Consider the following 14,049-nt stretch of genomic DNA (forward strand, 5'->3'; position numbering starts at 1 on the left):
CACATACACACACATACATACATACATACACACACATATATACATACACACATACATACATACATACATACACATACATACATACATACACACATACACACACATACATACATACATACACACATATATACATACACACATACATACATACATACATACATACACACATACATACATACATACACACATACACACATACACATACATACATACACATACATACATACATACACACATACATACATACATACATACAGCGAGGCAAGGTGGCATGCGCTGTGCCAAGGAGCAGGCAGGAACTCAAGGCTATTTCATTGTCAAAAATCACAAGTCGGAAGGCATCTTTGAAGTATGGGAGGTATGGAGAATCATGCTAGCCTAGGATCCTTCTCCAGGTAAAAGAATCTTCTCTAAGAAGTGAAATCATACTTTTCAGACAAAACCAAGGAAGAAATTTCTCTAAGAGAACTGCTCTACCAGGAACTTTAGTGGAATCTCTAAGCACAGGAATCTGACAGCAGAATGGGCTCAGATGTGCCCGGAAGTGGAAGGTACCAGGACTGGAAATGCATGATTACACACACAAAAGGGATTGTCTTCATTCTAAATTTTCTTTAAAAGTTATGGGCACTTTTGGGCTGGTGAGATGGCTCAGCGGTTAAGAGCACCGACTGCTCTTCCAGAGGTCATGAGTTCAGCAACCACATGGTGACTCTCGACCACCAGTAATGAGAAATAAATAAAGAGCCTATGGGCCGGAGTGAGCAGGGCAGGAGCCAGAGGGAGGAGAAAGGGAAGGGAAAAAAATTATGGGCACTTCCATAATAATGTGTTGTGAAATTTACAATATGTATGTAAGTGGACCACGTATGACACATATGACTGCAATGGTAAACATTTACATATGTCTTATAAAGCCTTTAGCTTTTAGTAGTGCACTGTGTCAAGTGAAGGTAGATCACTTAAAACCTTAAACAAAGCCGGGCAGTGGTGGCACACGCCTTTAATCCCAGCACTTGGGAGGCAGAGGCAGGTGGACTTCTGAGTTCGAGGCCAGCCTGGTCTACAGAGTGAGTTCCAGGGCAGCCAGGGCTACACAGAGAAACCCTGTCTCGGGGCGGGGGGTGGGGTGGGGAACTTAAACAAAGAGGTACCTCTGGGAGACCAGCAGAGGTAATAAGAGGGATTCATTAAAGTAACTAGCTGTCTAAGGAGAAAGCAGGAAGTGAGGCCAAAAAAGATCCAGGCATGCTGAGGGGAAGGAGTAGAACCAGAGAAAAGGATCGCCCGTTAGTGAGTATTTTACAGTCAGCGCCAACTGTCTAAAGACATGGATGAGAATGTAGAAGACTCGCCCGTTAGTGAGTATTTTACAGTCAGCGCGAACTGTCTAAAGACATGGATGAGAGTGTAGACGACTTGCTCGCACCGTGGGAACCAGCAGAACTGTACAGCAGAGATGCTCCCGAAGGAAGCTCCGTGGTAAACCAGGGGGGAAAAAACAACGAACTGAATTCATAAGCAGTGGAAAACCAGAATTTAAAGAATGTAGCTATAGTCTGTAGCTTAGAGGGAAGTATATAGTTTTAAGCACTTATATAAAGAGAGACAACATCAGTGATGTAGATTTCTGCTTTACAAACCTGTAAAAGAAAAACTTAAACTAAGTAGAGGCGGAAGATAATTAAGATTACTGATGATGGAGGAGGTGGAATGTGAACTGCCAATGATTCCTGGGGCCAGGTCTTTGCTCAGCACAGTGGATGCTGATTCACTGCTGTCTGGATCAGGAACATAAGAAAAAAGACAAGGATCACCGAGACATCATCAATCACAGAGCATCCATATGTATTATAGATACTTGGAAAAAAAAAAGCTCAAACCAAAAGTGACACTAAATAGTAAAAATCGCCAAAACCTGACTTAAAATTGTGAGATTAAAATTATGAAGTGAATTAAAAAATAAAATATTAAATTTACAATTCAAACCCTTTCTATAAAGAATACCCAAGGCTCAGATGGCTTCACTAAAGAATGTGACCAACTTTTAACAGAGAAATGATTGCAGTCCCACAAAACCAGGGCAGACAGACGGGCCTTTATCAGCTAGCTTGAGTGGGGCCGCCGGGCCTCACTCCACTGACCTCCGGTGGCTGTTTAGCCGGCCTCTGTCTCCCCTTCTCTCTGGAATGCTCTGAGCCACTGCCTGAACTTTGGCTTCTGTGCAGAGCCCTATAGCACTGGCTGCCCAGCAACGATTCACATGAGCCGTCACATGACTACTGAGGCAGGATTCCATCCAGCCCAAGTCCACGGGCCCCTCCATTTCAACAGGCGGGAGCCTGCTCTGGATAGTAGCAAGAAAAACTCAGTTTTTTTCTCCAACCAGCCTTTCAACAAGCCCCTTACTACCTCCAGACTGCAGGGCCTCCTAGGTGCCGTCCCTCTCCTCCTCTCTACATCTCTCACCGTGCCTACTTCTTTCCTTGAGATAGGATGGGGCACTCATCCAGGTGGCAGAAGGAGCCAGGGCTCCAGAGCTCTGCTTTCCAGCCTCGTGTTGGCCTCTGTTCTGTCGCACAGGCCTCTCAGGCGACTCTAATCCGAGTTTGCCTCACCTAGCCCCCGTTATATCTCTGTTCACTATCATTGCTAGTACAGCTTTAAAGATGAATATAGTTATGGCTGCCTGGGAAGGGGAAGTTGGAGGTTTCACCCAGTCATTATGTTATGTTATGCTCTTCTGAAATTCATATGTTGAAGTGCTAAGCCCCTAACAGGGCCTTATTGGAAATAGGGTCATTGTAGTCATAACTATTTATGGCTGAGTCATACTATAGTAAGATAAGCCCCTGACTCGACATGAACCATTGCCTGTGGAGAGAATGGTTTGCTGACTGTGGCATCACATGCCACTTACCCCAGTTTTCTGGAGTCTGAGAGAGGAGGACTGAGAGTTAGAGGCCACCTGGACCACAGAGTAAGAACTTGACACAGAATAAAACAACCAATCAGGAAGGAAGGAAGGAAGGAAGGAAGGAAGGAAGGAAGGAAGGGGAAGATGAGGAGAAAGAAGGAGTGAGACACAGGGGAAATTCTTGGGACAGACAGACAGACAGACATGCACAGAGATAGAGAGAGGGAGGAAAGGAAGGAGAGAAGAGAGAGGGAGAGAGAGGGAGAGAGAGACAGGAGAGAGGAGGAGAGGGAGGAGAGAGAAGGAGAGAGAGGGGGACACAGGGAGAGAGAGGGAGAGAGAGGGAAAGGGGGTAGAGAGGGGGAGGGACACAGAAAAAGAGAGAGGGGAAGAGAGGGACAGAGAGGGAGAGAGAGGGAGAGAGAGACAGAGGGAAAGAAAAAGAGGAGGGGGAGAGAGGGAGAGAGAGGGACAGAGGGAGAGAGAGAGAGAGACAGAGGGAGAGAGAGAGGGAGACAGAGGGAGAGGGAGACAGAGAGAGAGGGAGAGAGAGGGGGGGGAGAGGGAGAGGCAAGGCAGAGAGCAGAGTGATGTGTCCCTAAGCCAAAGAATGATCACAAATAGCCAGCAAACCAGTAGACGCTAAGGGAGGCCTGCACCAGATTCTTGCCTGGAGCCTTGTGAAGAGGACACCTTGCAGATTGCAGGCTGCCACCTTCCAGAGATGTGGCACAATACGTTCCTGTTGTCCAAGACAGAAAGTTTTGAGCACTAAATCTTCTAACTCTAGAAAACTGAGAGTGACAAGGACAGCTGGAGCTCCTCCTAAGAAAGTCAAGCCTGCATCCATGCCCGAGAAAAAAGGGAGCCAGTCTCCCAGGGGCAAGTGGCTTTACCAGATCACCAAGTGATTTAGCGGCAGAGCTGAGATAGCAGGTTTCCGAGTCACCGAGAGGCACTTTCTGCTTTATCAAACCACAACCATCCACAGGGTAAAGTCGAGTGTACCTTCCTCGTACTCCTTCCCAGGCTTCTGCAGCAGAGATTTATCTGCCCTGAGTGGATGTTTTGAGTTTGCAAAGTTATGGCTAAGGCCTGCTGGCCTGGGGCCTGGGCCAGCCACAGGGCCAGGAACTGGGGAATTAACAGTGTTTAAGAGAATTTAGTGCAGGACTTGGGTTGAAGAAGAGACAAGTGTGGTCGTAACTCTCCCCGTTTATCTAGGCCAGCCTAGGCAGGGCAGCTTGGCTGCGCCCCAGGCCTCCTCCTGCTCTGCTCCTGTGGAGGCTAGGCATCCCTTTTGCACCAGCTTGCTAGGATGAAAAGCTAGCTGCTGCGATTTCCACACACCCATTCAGGGAGTGTTTGCTGAATGAGCCACTGGGTGAATGGTTGTCAGAACTCATTTGTGAGCTCCTGGGGGCAGGGAACATGCTGTCTGTTTCACAGAGTTTGAGCTGTGCCCTGGAGTTGGGCACAGAGCAGTTCTTTTTTTTTGTTTTTCCTTGCCCTATGTCTTATCTCCAGGCAGGGGACCCCAGCCTCAGGCCTCATTGATGTGTTTGATACAACCCATCCCACAGTCTCATCCTGTACCATAGGTCCTGGGTCCTGGCCAGCTGTTGTCTGGACTGCTGGAAAACGTGCTCTTCTGCCTCAGGGCTGCAGAGCAACAAGAACTCAAGCGGCACGGGGTTTTCTGTGCACAAATGCATACACAGTGTCTCTAATAGGGTCTGACACAGCGGCTCTGGTGAATATCGAACGGATAAATCTCCCCAAATTCCTGTTGTGATTAAGCCAGTTCTGGGTCCTCTATAGACAGTTTGTCCCAGGTCAGTCAGCTTTCACCCCAAGGTTAGTATTTCCCACACCATTCTATCCTACACGTGTCCCTACGACTCAAGGTTGAAAAGGTGGTCCTCCGCGTATCTGGCAGCACTCCGACGTCGCACCTTAAATTGTATGCAGGCTGAAGCACCAGGGAGTGGCTCTCCGAATGGAGTCATGGTCAATTTGGTTGAAATCCAAAGAGAGGACAGACAGGCTGAGGCCAGTTACCATACAGAATAGTTGTGAATGCTGAGCTCGACAGTAGTTGAGAAGCAAGAACCTCAGAGGTAACCAGGACTATTGAGGACGAAGGTGTAGGTAGTCAGGAAGCCAGGGGCCATGTCCAGCTTGGTTTGTAGATAGAAACAGACTTTTGCCATCAGTAACCTCACAAGGACTGGGAAATGGAGACCTCCTGGTTCTTTTCTTTTTTTTCTTTTTCTTTCTTTTTTTTGTTTTGTTTTTTGTTTTGTTTTTTTTGAGACAGGGTTTCTCTGTGTAGCCTTGGCTGTCCTGGAACTCACTCTGTACACCAGCCTGGCCTCGAACTCAGAAATCCTCCTGCCTCTGCCTCCCAAGTGCTGGGATTAAAGGCGTGCGCCACCACTGCCCGACCCTCCTGGTTATTTTCAAGACAGCGACATCCTGAATCAAGTATTTGATAAAGAAAATAGTGTAACCCAGAAGCCATAGGTAGATTACAAAGGCAACTGTCCTTAGACTTAAATAGACAACAAACAAGCAAACCCCAAACACCTGTGCCTTAAAATTCCCTTCTGATAAACCCTGAAATTAAGACACGGCAAAGAGCACACAGCCGTAATTGTATCAAGTTAATGAATACACTCCCACCTCAGCTGAAAAGTGACCAACCAAAACGAGAAGTTGCTCAGAACCAGGAGACCCAAAAAAACTGGCCAACAGAGCTGTCAGCCAAGAGACAAGAGCCAAGATCGCCAGATGCCATGTCCTCCCATTGATCAGAAAAACACTTGAAAACATGGGCTGGTTTCCTCAGTGCCCGGCCTACACTGTCGATAGGAACATAACTTTGCCTAACACTGTCTGTAAATAACTCATTAGGAAGACTTTTCTTTAAAATGTTTATAGCATTCATCACAATGCTATCACATTTAAAGAAGCAATAAAACGACAACAAATCCAAAATGTAGTAAAAAGAGTCTTACTAAAGAGTCTCATTTCTGAGCTGGCTGGGCCCTAGAGAGCAGCACTTACGCATGTCTATTGTATTATAATGATGAGACAGTACAAATGGCTCAAGTGTCCAGGGGACAATCAGCCAGCTATAAATACAGTGCTTGGAGAGAGCATTAGGAACAAATAAGTTTATTACAAAATGTTCAGAGAACAAATCAGACTGATAAACATAACCCTCGGTCTGGATTTTTTTTTTTTTTAAATACAACTTACATTGATAGATCTAAGAAGAAGAAGACATGAAAAGGGACATTCAAAATGTCTCAGAGGTTCTCTGGGAGGAAGAGACCATGGGAGTCAGTAGTTTTCTCTGTCAGTAGTTTTCTAAGTCCTCTTCTCCCTCTAACCTTTGTACAGTAACACAGAGAGTGTGAGTTAGCAGGAGGTATCGTTGCTTGCATAGAGAAAGAACAACTTACCCGGCCGTCTCTCCTGCTCCCTCTCACCCTTTCCCTCCCTCGCTGTTCCTCAGAAAGCACACTCTACACTCTTCAAGAAGTTCACAGGAAACTGACTAGTGGAGCTGTGGCCTTGCTCTTTCCTGGCAGAGGTGCCAGGTGCAGCCCTGGGCTTCGTTGGCACTCTCCACTGGCCAGCCGGGAAGTGTTAGTAGGACCACAGGCCCTGAGTTCTGAACTTGTCTGCTCCCAGCGGAAGGCTGAGGCTCCCCTGTATTTGACCAACAACTATACATATGTCTGGATTGGGCCCTAGTGTTGTAGGGTGGGGATCTTTGTGACCCAAGGCCTCTAGAGCATGTACCTCTCTCTGCTATTGAGGCCAAGAATGCTAACCATAACTTTCATGACTCTAGGTTTAGGATGTAGCTAGTCTGACCCTAATTAAATTTCTTTTTCAAGTTCTCCAGTCTTGTGTTCTGGGTGCTGCTGAGGCGACTGGCACTGAACCGACAGTCTGATGGGGTCGAGGAGTTGCATTTGGTCATAGCCAGTGTGGAATTATTTCTTCCCTCCGTCTCTTTCTCTCTCCCTTCCTCCCTCCCTCCCTCCCTCAATCCCTCCCTCTCTTTTTCCTTCCCTTCCTCTTTCACTCTTTCCTTTCAAATTTCCTAGTCTTCATTTGTAAAAGAAGGCGCTTTACATGATATTGTTTTTAAAGACAAATCTAAGCAGAAAAGAAGAAGATTAAAGAAAGGAGTTGAGGACTTAGTTGATTATAAACCCGGGTTTGGGGGTTGTTAGCCATCGGTTCTAGCAATGCTGATGTGATCTTACTTACCATTTCACTAGCTGAACATAATAAAGGTTATTTTTCCTCCAAGCCAAGTGCCGCTGGTGACTGTGTAGGCATGATGGATGAGGCTTTCAAGGTTGCTCAGGCCTCCATTTGTCGTCCAGGTCCTTAATGGACACATGACATCACTCCCTAGAGACTCTCTGGGCTCCATGTCCTTCTTCCATTTAAAAATGGAAACAAACTCAAGAACAGTGAGTCTATTCACTTAGGCCACAAACTTAACAACAGTAAAATCTTCAGTTCTAACTTTTCCTTGGTTTCATTATGGTGTTTCCGTACATGAGTCTTTCCTTCCTTGCTTACATCTGCCTTCACTGTGATCTCACATTGTTCCCTCACTCGTCTACTTCCTTCCCTCAAGTAGCCTGCCTTCTGCTTCATGTCACACACATGACACATTCGTCACGAATCTTCACCTGTAGGTCACCATAATTCTATTTAAAGGTGTGACAACTATTCCTCACTTTGTGACTTTGAACTGTGGGCTCTTTTGTTTTTTGTTTGTATCGTTTCATGGCTGGATGGAGTTTTGACTATCTTGGCTGATAAGCAATCCTCATTATTTGCTAAGCAAAGGACATGGCACAAAATTCAATTAGTTCTTACTGAAATATGCTTGGGTATACCTAAAGATCGTAACCAAGGGAAGTAACATTTGCAGGCAAGTGCTTGCATGAATATAGCGTGGACCACATTGTTTCAGATACAACTTGCTGATGCATGCAGGTTTGATTCCAAGCAGAACTTCCAGCTGGACCAGTGGCGTTGTGGAGCTAAGCACTCATGAGCATTGGTTAGTGGGCTTGAAGAAATTTATTGCTTCTCTACCTTATGCTGCAGCCTAAAGTCAGCATACAGGCTTCAGCACTGAGAAAATGTGTACGACGCCCGGGAGGTAAGGACAGCAGAGCCTATGCGGGCAAACTGGAAGCCATGTGTGCCAGCTGCTGCCTGCACTGACCGCCTGCCTCTTGGCGCATCCCGCACCAAGTTGTTATCGCCTCCTAGATCTACTGACTGACCTAACTGTCAGGAAAAGCTAGGTCTCCTCACCTACTCGCAGTTCACTGGAGTTCTGTCTCATTCCCTCTGGTGGATTAACACTTCTAGACCAGTTGTTCCCAAAGAGGCAGGGACAGAAGGCTGATTTTCTCTGGCGGTGCATTAGAGCTCAGAGAGAGAGATGATCCACCCTTGTTCTTATTCTCACACCTTTGTCTTTGTACCGGACTCTGACTCTACCACCTTCTTGCAGAATTCCTTTCCCTTTGGAGGACATGACTGTAGCTCCACAAGGTGTTACTTCCAGCTCCCTTGGGTTCCTGAGTGTGGAAAGGGCTACTCCATTGTATATCAGGGTAGCTACTGCAGCACTGTGGGAACCGATCCTGACTTTTATTGCGCGAGGCAGGAGGATTGCTGCTAGACTAGCTCTTAGGTTCTAGTCAAGGTTCTCTGGAGAGTAGACCAAACAGAATACACATGTAACAATAGAGTTCGATTTACTAGATTATCACGTGATCAGAGTCTGAATGATCCCCAAATGGCCATCCGCAGTCTGGAGAGTTAGGAAACCAGCGACTGTTTAGTTCGAGAAGCTGGAGTCAGCAGAGCGGGAAAGACCGACGAGGCAGCTCCGCAGCAAAGCTGAAAGTTGCTGATGCAAGGCTGTGTTCAAAGGCTGGAGAGACTGGAGTCTGATGTCCACAGGTGAGAGTCACAAAGAAACTCACCTTCTCGATAAGGGTTGTGCCTGTGCCCGTGCCCGTGCCCATGCCCGTGCCGGTGCCGGTGCCGGTGCCAGTGCCCGTGCCGGTGCCCGTGCCGGTGCCCGTGCCGGTGTGAGCTTCTGCTTCCCCCCTTTTCCTTTTCTTTCTCTTTCCCTCTCCATCCTTGTCTCTCCCCTCCCCTTCCTTTCTCGTTCTTTCCCATCCCTTCCTATTTTATGTGTGTCTACTTGTCTACTTGTGCATCACACGTACTCATATGGCCACAGAGCAGAAAACAGCAGACTCCCTGCAGCTGGAGTTACTGGTGCTTGTGAGTCTCCATGTAGGTGCTAAGAACTTGAACCTGGGTCCTCTGCTAGAGAGGCAAGTGCTCTAACCACTGAGCTACCTCTCCATCTCTGTACCTGCTTTTTTCCCCACTATATCCTTTGCTCCTAGTCCACACTAACCCACAAGCCAATCTTTTCTAGAAACACTGAAAAGGCATGCCTAGAAGTGTACTTTACCTATTTTCTAAATATCTTTCAGTCTTGTCAAGTGAACAACCATAATTAACCATCACACATGGCAAAGCACAATGCTGGGGGTATACCATGACAATCAGTAAGGCAAAGCTTTCCATGAGTAAGCACACTGGTTGCTCTTTCCATGACAGAAGTGGCGGAACCCTGGGGAGCAGTGCCTTCCTGACAACTTGGAGTCCATTATGGGCAGAGGGAACACAGCTCAGTCACCCAGGGTGGGCGTCCAGTTGCCATGATTCCACACAGAGACCGTAAACATCTGTCTGTGCTTCTGCGGGAACTTTGATCTTGAGCCCATTTGAGTAAGGAGCAAGGTTTGGGGAAATAAAGCCAGCTTGTTTTATCGAGGAGACGGCCATTCTGCTATGTGGTCAGGAGCATTTACAAGGAACATGAGTCCTCACCTTTAGTCTCAGCTGGGGAGCTCTCGCGATTGGACTCCTATTTCTCGGACTGCATGGCCACCCGTGTGGCAGTTACATTAGTTGTAAATCTCTAACTATCCTGAAAATCTCCATCAGCTCCTTGACTAATTAGTCAGAGTATGGCTTTATGGAAGGGACGTGTGTAGAGTCTATGGGTGTGGAAGTCCGTGAGGAAATGTGCGCCTAGGGAAGAGTTGCTTTGGCTTATGGTCCCGAAGGTTTCACCCATGGCAGGTTGGCGGACTGTTTGGGAGTTTGTGGTGAGCAAAGCTCCTCAGCTCATAGTGGAGAAGAAACAAATGGGGGGGAGAAGAAGGGGTCAAGGTCTCCATGGCCAACTTTCTCTAACCAGGCTCTATCTTACATCACAGCTCAGCTCCACCTTACATTACAGCTCAGCTCAGCTCCACCTTACATCACAGCTCAGCTCAGCTCAGCTCCACCTTACGTCACAGCTCAGCATCTTTGCAGTAGACAGAGGCTTACAGTGCAAAAGACACAAACACAGAGACACAGAGGAGAGAGTGGTTGTTGAAAATGGCCATAGAGACTAGACCAGCGGTTCTCAACCTCTGGGTCGAAACCCCTCTGGAGTCGAATACCAAACAGCCTGTATATCAGATATAAAACACAACTTATAACAATAGCCAAATTACAGTTATGAAGTAGGAACAAAAATAATTTTAAGGCAATGTGAAGAACTCTATTAAAGGGTCACAGCGTTAGGAAGGCTGAGAACATTGGATTATAGTGGTACATCTAGAGGCCCTGGGAACGAGGCTTGTTGGCTAGGGAGGGCAAGAGGAATCCCTCTCATGGGCCTCTGAGAGTGCGATACTGTGTAAGAGGACTTTCTATTGTTTAAAGTTACCCTGTTCACCTAGCACGCAAAAGGCCCCAGGTTCAAGCCCCTTTACCACACATACACAAAATAGCTCTATACAGACTGTGTGGGCCATATTAACTTATTCTGTCCATGAAACAAATATTAGCATTACCATCGAATTAGGAATATGATAAACTATCATTTTCCAAGACCCATCTTCCTTCTGTGTGGATCAAATAGTCCGGTTAAAGAGAAGTGGGTGGCAATCACACCTTTCCTTGTTCAGGCGTCTGCTGTGGCATGGATCTCTTGGTGCCCTCTGGAATTGATGCTACCTCCAGTTTAGTATTTCAGGAGGCAGAGGTAGGTAGGTACATTGGCTTCTCCTCAGCTTTCCTTGCTATAATAGCCTCCACCCAACGGGGCCAATGGGAATATAGGAATTTTCCTGTTGTGAATCTGTGTAAATGCATGTATTCCAGTTCCTAACTTAGTGAGATAGCTGCACAGTACCTTTTGGCTTTGGTGACCCAATTGGTCCACTGTAAGAAAGCTCTGACCTAAAATTCTGTTGGTTTTCTGATCATCATGATCTCTGTGCACAAGACACAGCTGGGTGAGTGATGTGTTTGGATGTGACTGTCACTTTAGAGTTGCTGCCCTGCAGTGTCCCTGAGGTCTGGATATTTCCCATTCCCAGTCCGCAGTCAGTTGGTAAATGGCTTCAGAGAGCTTTTGGGAGATGAGGACAAATTTACGATCTAACCTTTTGATTGTGCATGAGGGTCCTTCTTTCACAGGCGTCCAGGATGGTGAGCTGGCCTTAGTGAGGGGGAGGAGTTTGGATTCAGCAACCATTACTCTCCATTGTGATGAGTAAGATCGGACCTAGGCTTTGAGTCTGTGGGGATCAGAGAGGACTTTACAGGCTGCTGTTTAACATCCGTTGCTATGGTCAGGCATCATGCCTAAAAAGGCGAAGGGCTGCTATTTAGCCCACCAGGAGCCCCATCATGCTATGGGGTTCAAGGTTCATCTTACCTTTTGTTGTGTTGCATGCAACAGTCATTTTGGAAATGTAAGATGCTGAGGAGCTATGCTTAGAAACGTGTTTCCTACAGTCTTGGTGAAGGCACTGCTCTTTGAAGTCAGCACAGGGGCAGTGCCTCCCTGTTCTGCACTGACGCTGTGGCCTGGGCCTTAATCAGTGAGACTCTAACCAGTGCAGGGCAGGGCAGAGCTGTGAACGCTGGCCTTGAGATTGGCTCTCCTGTGTCTTCCCACAACTAGGTCTTTATGAATTTTGCCTGATTCTAGTGTTCATCTCTTGCTTTTTTTTTTTTTTTTGAACTTCTCTCTCCCTCTCCCTCTTCCTCTCCCCCCAACTCTTTGCTACAGAGTTACTTTGGGGCTTGCACTGTGAGCTTGATAGTAGCAGTGGAGAAGTGGCCAGGCCTGTGGGACTACCCACCATCACTTCATGGGTCCTGTTCTTCCATATGACAGGCATGTCCAGCAACTAAGCCATCTCCCAAATCGAAGGGCATGTTCTCCAAATATTGGCTGCATGTTTTTTAAAGAGCCAGAAGGAAGGATTACAGATGTTTTCACCATAAGGAAACAGTGAGGAGATTGATGGGTTCAGCCCGATTTAAGCATTACATGATCTGTGCATGTATTAACATGAAACTCTGGAAACTTCTTATACAACAGTTGAAAAATATAGGCCTTTCTCCAAAAAGCCAGTCACCTGCCTAAGAGCTTGCAGATCTGGGTGTTTACTGTGGTTTGGACCTTGGATGAGCCTAATAAGGAATACTTCACTAAAGGCTTGGTTCTCAGGGTGGCACTATTGTGAATTAGTGGGGACATTATGAAGGGGCCTAATATATAGACATTTAATGCCATCAGAGGGGACAGGGCCATTCTCTCTGTCTACTCTCTTCTTTTCTCCCTGAGTTCCAGTGCTCGGATGACCAGTAGGCTCTGGGGCATTCTCCCTGCTTCGATATGCCACCTTTCCACAGACCCTAAAACAACAGGGGCAGCTGACCACAGACTAAAACTTTCAAAACTATGGGCCAAAAAATGTTTCCTCTTTGTGCTGGACAGTTTATGTCAACACCGCAAGCTGGAGTTGCTGGAGGGGAGGGTCCCTCAACGGAGACAATGCCTCAATATGATCAAGCTGTAGGCAAGCCTGTAAGGCATTTTCTTAATTGATGATGGATGGAGGAGGGCTCGGCCCCTTGTGGGTGGAGGTCTTGGGCTCTCTAAGAAAGCAGGCTGAGCAAGCCGCGAGAAGCAAGCCAGTAAGCAGCTCCTCTCCATGGCCTCTGCATCAGCTCCTGTCTCCAGGTTCCTGTCCAGTTTGAGTTCCTGTCCTGACTTCCTTTAATGATGAACAGTGCTGTGGAAGTGTAAACCAAATAAAAACCCTGCTCCTCTCCAACTTACTATTCAGTCATGGTGCTTTATCACAGCAATAGAAACCCTAACTAAGACAGCCTCTTAGTTATCTCTGATATTTTGTAATAGTCATCCTAAACTGACTTAGCATGGCGGCAGGCCTGGAGCTTCAGTCTGCCTGTTGCTCTAGAGGCACTGCTACCTGCAGAGCCCAGTGGTGGATGGGAACACTTTAGACTCACAGCTGCTCATGCTGTCCCCGTACATTTCCCTCTCTGGTGCTTTTTAGAACTCAGGTCCCCACACAAGAACTTCTGAAAATTAAAAAAAAAATAGTCCTATGAAAGAAGGCACACACATAAAGTGTGAAATTACAACAAAACAGAGTTAAAAAGCTTAGTTTGTGCAAGCAAACCCACACATGGAGGCTTCATATAGGCCCTGCCAGCAGCGGCGATTGTACAAATGGCGTTTTTTTTTTTTTTTTTTTTTTTTTTTTTTTTTTTTTTTTTTTTTTTTTTTTTTTATTTTTTAAACTATACTATACAAATAACTTCAATGTGGAGAAGACTGAGCCTTGTGTGTGGACGTTCCTAACTGTTTCAGTATGTAACAGGGAAGCCTGCTTGCTAATTTCTCTTTCCTGAGTCCCTGGAGTTTATCCCAACACAGCAAGGGCGGCAGTCTGACTTGTGAGGCTTGATTTGAATCTGCTGTAGACTGGGGCAGGTGCTGGGCTTCTGTGGAGGTCTTTGGGCTTCTGGTATACATTCACTGCAGGTTTGGAACAGCCCTTCCAGAAACAGCTAATCACTGCCAATCCACTGGTAGTGATTTCTGCTTGTCTGACTTTATTGTCAGAGGGCCCATGTTCCCTTGCTGGCCAGCTCACTCACAGCGTACCATGTGG

General features: G+C 46.7%; 2 long non-coding RNA genes across 2 annotated transcripts in view; one reads left to right on the top strand and one right to left on the bottom strand.

The window, feature by feature from the left end:
• Positions 1-8,664, bottom strand: part of LOC116069028 — a 26,125-nt gene extending 17,461 nt beyond the window's left edge. The window contains exon 1 of the long non-coding RNA XR_004109802.1: positions 7,208-8,664. This is a non-coding gene — a long non-coding RNA (uncharacterized LOC116069028). The remainder of the gene's footprint in view (positions 1-7,207) is intronic.
• Positions 8,665-8,768: 104 nt separating this feature from the next.
• Positions 8,769-14,049, top strand: part of LOC116069030 — a 76,060-nt gene continuing 70,779 nt past the window's right edge. Inside the window, exon 1 of the long non-coding RNA XR_004109804.1 lies at positions 8,769-8,935. This is a non-coding gene — a long non-coding RNA (uncharacterized LOC116069030). The remainder of the gene's footprint in view (positions 8,936-14,049) is intronic.

This window comes from Mastomys coucha, unplaced genomic scaffold (genome assembly GCF_008632895.1).
Source record: "Mastomys coucha isolate ucsf_1 unplaced genomic scaffold, UCSF_Mcou_1 pScaffold22, whole genome shotgun sequence".
Taxonomy (NCBI): Eukaryota; Metazoa; Chordata; class Mammalia; order Rodentia; family Muridae; genus Mastomys; species Mastomys coucha.